We start from the raw sequence: 12462 nt of genomic DNA, 5'->3' as shown, positions 1-12462 counted from the left end.
ACAGAAAACCATACACCATTTAAACCACTAACAAGTTGATCTGCTAATTGCTCCCTGAAAGAGATAGAAAACCTAGCCATGGTTTTCAAATGGCCATGGAGCCAGAACTGTGTGTAATGAACTAGGTACCATCAGATCCACCAAGTCATAAGAGGATGCCACTGCAAGATAGAAGTAATACTTTCTAGATTGAGCTGGAACAGGTCCAGAGAGCACAAGTGGCCCAGACACTAGACCTCTATGTCCCTTTCTATTATTATGCCAATACCTCTCCCTCAGTTCATACCTTTGGCCTCATGGATCACTCCCAATGTCCAGCTGACAGAGGAGAAAAACTCCCATGCTTAATATACAAGTGAGGTCAGCACAGTAGGTCTGTGTGAAGTGAGAATGCAATTGTGTATAATAGCGCCACTTAGCGGTGGCCCCAAAAAAGCAGAATCAAGAAGAAATCTTCCCATTGGGCGGAGCTTCAAGTGGCACTCAAGGCCATCCATTCTTTGTTAAGAAACCATTGATCTGAAGTTAGAATGTGGACTCATAGTCAATGGCAAATGGCTTAGCTGGTTGGACGACGACCTAAAAGAAGCAGGAGTGGAAAAGAGACAGAGAGGTCCGGCAAAGAACCATGTGGATAGATATGTATGAGTGAGAACCAAGTGGGATGATTTTGTATCATGTTTCATTCCCACCGTAGAACATCCACTGAAGAACAGGCACTAAATTCCCAACTGGGTATGTTGACTTGGCCAGTTCATGACAACCAAACTCTGTCTTTGGCCACTCCTTTTTTTAATTATTTATTCATGAGAGACAGAGAGAGATAGGCAGAGACATAGGCAGAGGGAGAAGCAGGCTTGCTGCAGGGAACCTGATGTGGGACTTGATCCCAGGACCCCAGGATCACAACTTGAGCAGAGGGCAGACTCTCAACCACTGAGCCACCCAGGCATCCCCACTCCATTATTTAGACAGTGAGCTTGTGAATGGGGATGACATGACAGTAGAAATAGAGATGAGGAATAGGCCTCACAACAGAGAATCTCTCTCGCCAAGATAGAGACTTGCCAAGTTGGGCTTTCACTGCTGAATATCCAACTACCACTAAGAAGAGACCAAAGCTGAGTACCTATATGGCACTATTCTATGGGTAACTGTTAGCTGTTCAGTTACACTGGGTCCCTGCTACTCTGGAAAGAACAATTCATCTTAACATGGGCTGACAGTGTTCTGGATAGCAGCCTGTCTTTTCTTCCTGCAGCCAGTGCCATTACTCCAAAAATTCACAAAGGGCTTGATCTTGATACATGCAGTCTTGTATAGCATCTCCTCAGTCCAGGGGGTGACAAAGGAGGCCTGGCAGTGAGCACATAAGCATAGGATCTACTGATCTTATCACATACTGTGTCACCCAGAAGCTGCCAGCCTGATGGAACAGTGAAATGGCTTCTTGAAGTTACGACTGAGGCATCAGCTTTGAGATGACATGTTCTAAGGATGGGGCATTTCCTCTGGTGCTAGGTCTTCGGTAGATAGAATACATGAGTCCAGGAACCAAGCAATAGAAGTGGCTGCATCTTCTGTAACTATCATTCCCAGTGACCCTCTTGAGGGATTTTTGCTTTCTCCTCTTGAGTTTCCAAGTCTTGATGTCCTGGTTCCCACAAGGCTTGTACTGCCATCCAGGGACAAAGTAGAGTCTCACTAAGCTTAGAGCTACAGGTACCAAAACTTAACCATACTATGAGAGCTTGCAATTCCCCCAACAATAGTTTTTCATCTTCAAAAATGTAAAGCTTGGGGTGTCTGGATGGCTCAGTCTGTTAAGCACCCGCCTTTGGCTCAGGTCATGGTCCTAGGGTCCTGGGATCAAGCCCTGTGTTGAGCTTCCTGCTCAGCAGGGAGCCTGTTTATCCCTCTCCCCCCTGCTCATGCTCTCTCTTGCTATCTCTCTCTTCTAAATAAATAAATAAATAAATCTTTAAAAAAATGGAAAGCTGGGCCTCTACCGAGTATGCATTCTATATAGAAAAGCAATTAATGAATACAGGCCAATTTACATACACAAACAAAATAATACCTAAAGATACTCTCAACATGCTGAAATATTTCCTATCAATTATTTCTCTACCTAAGACACACACGTCTGAATTTATATATTTTTAAACATGGGATTTTAAAAAAATCTCGGAGTGGTAATAGAAGTCTCTATATTATTTATAATCTGGGGGTAGATTATTTTTGTCCATAAGTTGTTAGGAAGAATACAAATTTCTGTAAAGAAATTTTAAACTTTGAGCACTCATTTTTAGTTTTATTTTATTCTGGTCAGAAAAGGAGAAGAGTGTGAAGTCAGTATTTCTTCTTCTTCTTTTTTTTTAGAATTTAGATGTCTCTGTGACCTCAAATGTTAGATTCAAAAAAGTCAACTATATTCTATGAACGCTGGATAGTAAGTTTTATTATTTAGTTGTGAGAGGCATTGGTGGTATCTTTCTTGTTTGTTTATTTACTTATGTGATGTCTATACCCAACGTGGGGCTCAAACTCATAACCCAGAGATCAAGAGTGGCATGGTCTTCCAACTGACTCAGCCACGGGCTGCTCAGTGGTATCTTATTAAATGAATATTGTTATTTCTGTTAATACATTTAATTTCTGCTTGTTTGATCTGTTGTGAACAGAGAAATATGTTAACATATTTTTAGAGGTGTTATTAGACCATTTTTTAAGAGGTGTTATTAAATTTGGCTTGCTGGTAAATTACTCTCATAAATGTTTGTACTAGTCATCAAAAGAAGTGAACTTTTGTTCTGTCTGTCTGACTGTTGGTATCTGATGTTGAGGCTTGTACACCTTCTCCTTTGTTTGAACTTGGCTGGCACATCTTTGTCCAGTACCTTACTTTTAAAATTTTTGTATGTCTACCTCTATTTTGTATGTTCCCTTATAGACAGTAACCGGCTAGATTTTGGGAAAACAACTTGGGAGTCTGCCTTTTAAGAGAGGTACTTAACATCCCCATTTATTAGCACAAAAGGCCTATTTCATGTACTGACATACAGTTTTATACTTTTTCAATATTGTTCTATGCTCTTTCATTTGCTAGTCCTGTTTGCTCTACGACCATGTTTTCTTTGCTTTTACTTTCTTTGATGTTTATCTTTTAATATTTCAAAAGCCCTCTTTTCCTTGACATGAACTAACTCTCCGGAGTCAAGAAGGAAACAATCTTTTGAGTACACAATCTTCCACCCTCCCTTCTCCTTACATTTTTCAGTCTTTATGAATATTAGCTGATGTTTTAAGCTCAGATTTTTTCATGAAATCATGAATTTTACATTATGCTTAAAGGAACAGATGTTTCAATTTTAGATCCATTTTTACAACAAGACTTACATATATCCTTGGAGAGAACTAGGTAAATATGGACCGTGTTTCCCCAGTTTTAGTGTTTGAACTCCATCACCTTTGTTGAGATGACTTTTCCATTGTTGAGATTGTGACATCTTAGTATCTTCTAGTTACTTGGATATAATCTTCAAAAAATTGTATTCCGTGGATCTTCTTCAAGCTCTTATTGAAGAAATATATTTTTCATTGCCTCCATTTATAAAAGATGACTTGTATCTCCATTAGTTTTTGTTCAAAACTCTATAGGGATTTCTCCACTGTCTTGTGGCATTAATGCTGCTGCTGCTAACTCAGAGGCCAGCCTATTTTGTCTTTTTTTCTTTCATATATAACCTTTTCTTTTGCTGAAGTGCTTTCAAGGTGTATTGATCCTTTTAATTTAACCACTACTCTATAATTGGGGCGCCTGGGTGGCTCAGTCGGTTGAACATGCAACTCTTGATCTCAGCTCAGGTCTTGATCTCCAGACTGTGAGTCTAGGTCCTACATTGGGCTCCACACTGAGTGTAGAGCCTACTTTAAAAACAAACAAACACACAAACATTACAAACATATTCATCCTGGTGCTTAGGTCCACATGGGAACTTGGCAACCTGTATACAGATTTCATTTTTAACTTAGGGCATGGAAGATTGATTTGTACTTTTCCTTTGATAATTGTTTATGTGTCATATGTCTAGCCTTTCTCCCTGTGATCTTCACTCATGCTCTTCCATATCTGTCATTTCTTCTCTCATCACTTCCTTTTGGACCTTTCCCTCAACATCCTCTGCATGGATTTAATTTCTTTTGCAGCATCAATTATGTCTCCCTCTTTTTAAAATTTTTTTTTAATCCCCGGAGTACAATTTCCAGCAGGTTTTCATCCAGCACCACTCTAGTCTGCAGATGTGACATTTCTTCCCTTCACTTCTATCTTGATGGTTGAGCAACGTGAAGAAATAGAATCTGCAGCACTCCACACTGGGCTCATCCCATCTGTGTCCTCCTCCTCTCCTTTTCTGAATTAGCCTCTCCTTTTTGAAATACGTTGCATATGACCTGCCATTCCTACCACTTTATGCCCCGTGGATTGAATCTCCAAGTAGATTTTAGGAAGACAGGAAGTGAAGTGGAGAGAAGGGGACAACTTGTATTCTTGAAGAAACCTCCCATGCCCCGTTCACACAGTCACTCAATGTTGTGGTTTCTACTGATCCTGGACTGCCAAAGGCATCTCTCTCTACCTTTGACCTGTCTCCTTCTCATACTATAAAGCCTTTTCTCAGCTCATCTTCACCTGCCTTATAATTCAAGGACACCTCCCAGACTCAAGCATGAGATCTTTTGCTATAATCACAGGAAAGACTGCATTTCACCCACAGGGCCATCAGAGTTGGCTCCTGAGAATGTTTGAGACTGTATAAGGGCTGATGTTAAAATGGCATTGTAGACAAGGAGACCAGTCATTGTCCTTTATATGAGAGAAAACAATGCCACAGTAGCTGCAATAAAACTATAAACTACAACTATAAAAAACTTGTAGGAGGTTTTCCACTTGAAATAAAACCTATAACCAAATCACTGGAAAGGCAAGGATGAAGTTAAGTTGCCCATCAGAAATAAGTGGAACCAAGGACTTCAACATTGCTGGCACTCTTTCTTCATTGTCTTCATGTGACATTTTGTTTCTCTCTTTCTCCTCTCTCTCTCTTTCTCTCCTTCCTTCTCCTCTCTCTCTTTCTCTCACTTTCTTTCTCTTTCAACTTTTAGCTGATTCCTCTAGTCTACACATCTATTTCACCAAATATTATATCTGTACATTATATTTCTTAATAACATAATTGTTGACATGATCTTTTAACTTTTTTGGTTAAAATTGCACCTTCAATTCTCTTATACATTTATATACATATTTTGCCCTTTTTATGGCCTGGATACAGTTGAATCAGAGTGTTTGGTTAATTCCTTAGTTTGAACAAAAATATATTATTATTGTTGAGTCAAGTAGCATACTATGAATATATTTCCTTTCTTTTTTTTTTAGGATTTTATTTATTTATTCATGAGAGACACAGAAAAAGAGAGGTAGAGACACAGGCAGAGGGAGAAGCAGGCTCCCCACAGGGAGCTGATTGTGGGACTCGATCCAGGGACCCCGGGATCATGCGCTGAGCTGAAGGCATTCGCTCAACCATTGAGCCACCCAGGTGTCCCTATATTTCCTTTCTTATACAGTGATTTTTTCCCTGTGATTCACAGGGAAAATTTTGCCTTATTTTTCATTGCTTTGTTTTTTCCCCCAGTTTTATTAAGAAATCATTGACACAGATCACTGTATATATTTAAGATGCACAATATTTTGGTTTGATTTACATATATTGTGAAATAATGATCACAGTAAGAGGCATATATACATATACATACATACATATGTATATATGTTATTATAATTATAGCTAATATTTCCCAAGCGTTCTGTGGGAATTGTTAAAAGCACTCTGGATCCTGTTTTTCCACATGGTCAAGGATCGGTGGTATGTGAGCAAGCTCAGAAATCGCAGAAATGATGTAATACTGAAAGAAAACCCTTTCCTGATTCCTCTGAACTGGAACTAATTTATCTTTTGAAAACTCCCATTGATTGTCTACATATCCCTCACATCACTGACACCTTTTTGCCTTACCACAGTTATGTGTCTACGCATCTTATCTTTCATCCTGGACTTTTTGCTCCTCAAGGGCAGGGTCTGTGTCTAATTCTTGTCCTCGGTTTTCATTGCACCTGATGAGAGGCCCCTTGAAAGATACAAATAAGGGAATGAATGAATAAAATCTACGCCACTCTGTAGTATTTTTACATTTCTTCTGTGTCCCTATTGAGTAAGCACAATGACTCTGATGGAGTGAGATTAAATTTAGGAGACTTAATCTGTATACTGCGTTGAAAGATTTAGAAGAGTATCATATAAAGGGAAAGCAGGGGGTCTTAAGTCAGTTCTCCGAGAAGTGGCAGGGCTGGGATTCGAAGCCAGGTCTGGTAAAATCCTATACCCTTACCCCTGACCCAAAACCACATTCCAGGCTTAGCTCAACATCACAAAAGAGGTGGTCAGTTTCCCCTTAATCACGTAGGCATTCCTGGGGGTACTAAGGTGTTCTCCAGCTCTATCATGGAAACACCAACTTTCTTCTCTTCTATAGTCCTGTGGCCTATAATTTAAAAATAAATGTTCTTTAATGCCGATAAACTTCGTTTTTAATGGGCATTCTCTTTCCCTCTGAAAAGCTTCTAAAATCATTATTTTTAGTCTCAACCCAAGTGAACTGTGTTCACTTCTATGGCAGATTTTCTAAGACAACCTCCAGGATTTGTAAAGGCTTGAAAGGATTTCTTTTGAATGAAGTATGGCCTGTTTTAAGCTTGTTTTCCATTTGGAAATCCCTGAAGACAAACACCTGCATTCTAGGTCACCCTAAGAAGCAGGCGGCTCAGAGTCCAAGAAATCTCTCAGCTTTTGGTGGTTCCCTGTCAAGTCCACCAGTAGAGGGCGCCTAACCATCAGCAATAGTCCCAGAAACTTACCCTAATGGGCTCAAGCATTTTATTACCTTTTACTTGGAGCTGCCAATTAGTAGCAGAATGTGCTAACCCGTTTTCTCCTCGTTTCACAATTGTCTTGTGCTGTGGAAATGAGAATGTGTCTCTGCAAGAGTTAGAGGTGGTGGTGGGGATCTGGGGGGCCCTATGAGAGAGGAAAACCTGTGCGCTGAGGATTGGAATGAATCATACGCAGGATGTTGTTAAACCTGGAATGGTTTCTACCTGGTTCATCTCTAACAATTCAGCCAGTGGCATGTGGCTGTCTCCGTTATTATTACTTTTTAAAGATTTTATTTATTTATTTATTTATGAGAGACACACAGAGAGAGGAGCAGAGACACAGGCAGAGGAAGAAGCAGGCTCCCTGCGGGGAGCATGATGTGGGACTCGATTCCAGGACTCCAGGATCAAGACCTGAGCCAAATGCAGACACTCAATCACTGAGTCACCCGGGCATCCCTGTCTCCGTTATTTATAAGACCGTGTATGTGAAGAGATCAAACGTGTTTAATTTTCTTTAACATGTCTACATGAGCTTATGCCAAATGTCATAGATCATATAACCCCACACTGTTAGCAGGGATCCTTGGAATCCTTTAGCACACACTGGTCAGTATACCGATTAAGAAGGTCAATGCCTGAAGAGGCAAAAGACGGCCAAGGTCTTCCAATTAGTTAAGAGAAGAACAGGTATCAAAACTCCCCCAACCTCCCCCAGTGCAGTGCCTCTGATCAGGAAATCACCTGCAACCAGGGCCTGAGTGAAGCCAGAACATAAAGTAGGGGCCACTGCAACAGCAAAATTAATTTTGAAGATTTGCAGAAGGTGTGGTAGGGCTGAAGCGCATATATCTGGATTAAATTTAGAACTGAGAGGGATCCCTGGGTGGCGCAGCGGTTTGGCGCCTGCCTTTGGCCCAGGGCGCGATCCTGGAGACCCGGGATCGAATCCCACATCGGGCTCCCGGTGCATGGAGCCTGCTTCTCCCTCTGCCTGTGTCTCTGCCTCTCTCTCTCTCACTGTGTGCCTATCGTAAATAAATAAAAAAAAAAAATTAAAAAAAAAAAATTTAGAACTGAGGTCTAGATTGGCTCTAGGTTATATAGACCCTTCTTGATTCTCATGTATGACTTTGACCTCCTTCTGGGTTATCATTTCTCACCTTTCTCTACCGCAGGCCACCTCTAGGAGATGAGATCTGAAAATGGAAATTCACACCTCTTACCAAGGTTAACCAATCCTACGCCATCTGCTGACACCTTCTTCCTTACCTTTTTACCCCTTGGGTACTGGCCGGAAAGCCTTTGCACTAGCTGTTCCCTTTGCTTGCAATTTGCATCCCTCTGATCATCATCACATGGCTAGGTCTTTCTCCTCCAAATCCCACTCTGCCTCCATGAAGCCACCTTTGATCGTGTGGATCTAAGTGGTCACCCCATCACTCTTTATCCACCACCTTTGTGTTAATTATTTGTGTCACCCTTAACCCCCTTGCAATGTTCTCAACTTTATATTTATTTTTATCTCCTTGCCCACTCTTATTACTAAAATTTATGTTCCATGAAAGCAGAGACCTTGTCCGACACATTCAGTTTTTTATCCCCAACCCTCCTTGGACAGTCTCTGACCTGTGACAGGTACTGCAGAGACATTACAGGGAGATGACAGTCAGAGTTGTGTGCAGGAATCTCTCCTGAAGCCTGTAAGACAGCATCCCAGAGCCATTTTCTGTTCAGAGAGGATTAAATATCTTCATGGTTTTTGGAGGTTTATTTTCTTTGAGCAAGTTCTAGGTTGAAGTTGATGCCAACCCTACAGTCTGGATGGCTATGAGCTGGACTAGCCTCATCTTTTATGCTAGGGACTCCTCTACACCAGGGAAAATGAGCACAAATCACTTGCCTTGGCTGACCCTCATGACTCAATGATTTCCCTACCAAGGTTGATTTTGTACAAAGTTCTTTGTGGGGCAGAGTTGCATTGAGGGCATAGACAGTTTGTGGGTGATGTGTTGGGCTATTGAACTTCAGAGATGTTGGAATCTGGAAATTGGCTTTAAGGGGAAGAACAAAGGCAATGTAATTGATTCATCTCATGGGACTGTGGAAGGTCTTGGGACATCCATGAGAGGTCTTCCCACTCATTAAAGCCACTGCAATAAGGATCTAAATGAGCTCCTTGGAGAGGGCAAGTTTAATAAATCCCCTTCATAGCTCTTAAAACTTAATGTTGTATCATCATCTGGAAGAGTGAGCAATCCCTTTCTCTACTTCATATATGGTCTTTGTGGTGGAATGGGTGTGGCTAACTTAGGTACCAGGGAGCAGTTTGGGAGGGAGAAATAGGAAGAAATTCTACTGCACATACCCTCCCAGTCACCAAGATCCCTGCCCACCCCATTGCATTCCACAGCAAAGGGTGGGATAGAATTGGAAGCTCTGGGTAAAGTGAGAAAACAGAAATGGCTATGCCAAGATCACCAATAACCTGTTCTGTGCTACATGCCACTCTAGATCCCTCCAGTAACTGGTCTTACCTAATTCTAGCAAGAGTCCTATGAAGTGTTACTTTACCATTTTTCAGGTAAGGAGACAAGCCTCTAGACAAGCTTGTATACTCTGATATTATGGATTTTTCTATCATGCTACACTGCCATGAGCCACCAGATTGTCCCTCTCCACAAGCACTGCCTCTTTAGGAACTTCTGTGAAGCTAAAGAATCTTGAGGGGTTACTACTACTCTATCACTTACTCAACCAAACAAAAATACACAAGTCCTCCAGATTAAAGTCTGCATAATATAGTTAAATTGTTTGCAAAACAGACTTCATGGTGATATGAAAGACCACATTTCTTAATTACTTGCCCACAGCCCTGTAGTCAACCCTTTACCGAAGACTCTGATGGCCAAGACTCCACTTGGCTCTATTTTTCATAAGTCCACAGAGTTGCAGGGATGAATACAATCATTTAGTTCAGCTTCCCATTTTAAGTTCATGAACAGATGGTCAACCAGTCTATTCTTGAATATTTCCAAGGATGAGAAGTTTAATACTTCATAAAGTAGTCTCTTCCATTGCCAGATAATGCTTATTGCTCCTTATATTGAATAGAAGTCTGCCTCCTGGATTCCCCCAGGCAGAGCTAATCATCCCCTGCACTTTGTGCAAGGTTCTGGAGAGTTCTTAAGGGAGATCGTTCTAATTATTGATTGCCTTGAGTGAGCTCCTTGATATCTGGGAAAGCACTTGAAAACTGTAAAGGACCTATCCCACTTACATGAGTTAAAAGGGATAGCTACTATTACCAAAATAAAGAACCCAAGTAATGGAATGGAAACTATATGCAAGTCCAACATAAATGGACATTTCATTGGCATAAATAATTGAATCTGCAGTTGAAGAAGTCACTTCAAGGGATAAAAAGTGACAATGCAATCAACACTAGATATATTACGGAAGAAAGAAAAACTGTTTAGGAAAAATGTGTCTACCAAAAATCTTATGCCGTCTGTAAAGAGGAATGTTATTATGCTGACCTCTGATTTCTCCACAAATAACATTCAATGCTGTAAGAAAAAGGAGCAGTGTGTACAAATCTAGGAGAAGGAAGCATGATCCAATATTATACCCAGCTAAGTTGTTCAAGAATAAAAGTGGCAAGCTATCTTTTCTCCAGTGTGAAAAAATTTAGGAAGTATTGTACTCATGACTCCTCCTTGAAAGAAAATGACACTAATCCTTGATGAAATTCAGTGACCAATGATGAATGGAGAAGCTGAAAGTTACCTACATCTCTGGTGAATTTCCAGACCTGGGAAATGGTTGCTGTTGCCTAGATACAAGACCTTGCCAATTTTTATGAAAATCAAGGGGCAGAGCAGTACACACCCTGGATCCTAATTCTACCAGCAACTTACCTGTGCTCAAGAGTAAGTTTCTCAACCTCTGGGCCTTATGAACCTTCCAAGTACAGTAAAAGAAATTACCTTAAACATCTCCATATGGTAGTTTCATTCTTCTCCCATCAGATTCTGCTTCTTCCCACCACCCTGGATTGGTGTCCTTTTTTGCTTCTCTGTTCACACTTCATGTCAGGGTATTTGGGACATTCCACAGTTGGTCATCCTTCTGGTCAGTTTACTGCTTAGTCAAGGCTTTTGTTAAAAGCCCAGGCTTATTCAATTGACGTCTCATTTTGCTCCCAGTGATATCATTAATCATGGCCTTGGCCGGGCAGCCATGCTGGGACTTGGCTAAGCCCCAGCATTTGTATTGTTAGCAGAAGGTTTTCTGCAAACTGTGATGCTGCTTTTCTTTCTGGATTTTTAGCAAAGGGAGGTCATTCAGAGCAAGGGCTTTTTATGTCCACCATCCTTTGCCTTCACCTTTCCTCTGAAGAGGACACATGCCAGATCTGTCACTCCCCAGCTCCCCTATCATGCTGTCAGGAGAGCAGATGTCACCACCATTTCTGCAGCAGCGTGCTTACAAGAGACAGAGATAGCAATGGTGACAGGAAGGGTGTGACAGTGGGTGACTGGCATAGCTGTCTGTGCTATGGTCTCTGAAGCTTCCAATGATTCTTTAAGTCAGAGCACTTACCATGCTGCCCTGCTGCTCATTTGTATCCCTCAGGAGGTGAAGTTCTGCATCTCAGTTATATTCTATCACTGACACTACATTTGGGGCACCTAAGGGTACAGTTAATGTTTGTTAAAGCTGAACTAATTGATGCCAAGGCAAGGCAATGGCAGGAGCAGTTGAAGGTAAACAACATAGGTGATACGGGATTTATTGATTCATGGATACTAATAAGCCATCTGTTCTACCCAGTATACTGGACAGAAGTGTCTAACAGACATCGCCAACATCACATTCTAGCTCACCTTCTACCGTTATACTTTCCCATGCTACCTCAATCCCCACCTGCCAATAGGATAAATGTCCACTGTTGACAATCTACCTGTGGTCTGAAAACAATCTGCCTATGGCTCTGCTGTCTGACTCAGCCACATGGACACCTTAAAAGTATCCCTTAGAGCAAGTGTGCAGGTTGCCCTAGATATGGCAGCTTGGGAAGCTGCTTCACTTTTGGTATGGCTCATTTTGGGGCCAAGGTCTCAATTTTAAATTTCCACTTTCTCACTTGCTGAGCATCTTCTAAATGCTATGCCCTATGCTAGGCTCTCTAAGTATAATGATGGATCAGATTCAAATTCTGCCCTCAGGGGGCATCAAACCTAGCCTCCATCTCAGGCAACTTTGTATTTTTTTAAAAGATTTTATTTATTCATGAGAGACACAGTGAGTGAGAGAGGCAGAGACATAGGAAAAGGGAGAAGCAGGCTCCCTGGGGGGACCCTGTTGTGGGACTCAATCCTAGGACCCTGGGATCACACCAGGAGGCAGACTCTCAACCACTGAGCCACCCAGACATCCCAACCTTGTAGTATTTGTAGTTA

At 41.3% G+C, this 12462-nt stretch overlaps 1 long non-coding RNA gene across 1 annotated transcript in view; it reads right to left on the bottom strand.

Annotated features, from left to right (window-relative positions):
- Positions 1 to 11149, bottom strand: part of LOC111096107 — a 28330-nt gene extending 17181 nt beyond the window's left edge. Inside the window, exon 1 of the long non-coding RNA XR_005358876.1 lies at positions 10987 to 11149. This is a non-coding gene — a long non-coding RNA (uncharacterized LOC111096107). The remainder of the gene's footprint in view (positions 1 to 10986) is intronic.
- Between the last annotated feature and the right edge of the window lie 1313 nt (positions 11150 to 12462).

The sequence above is a fragment of the Canis lupus genome, chromosome 5 (genome assembly GCF_011100685.1).
Source record: "Canis lupus familiaris isolate Mischka breed German Shepherd chromosome 5, alternate assembly UU_Cfam_GSD_1.0, whole genome shotgun sequence".
Taxonomy (NCBI): domain Eukaryota; kingdom Metazoa; phylum Chordata; class Mammalia; order Carnivora; family Canidae; genus Canis; species Canis lupus.
This window is presented reverse-complemented; position numbering and strand designations above follow the sequence as displayed.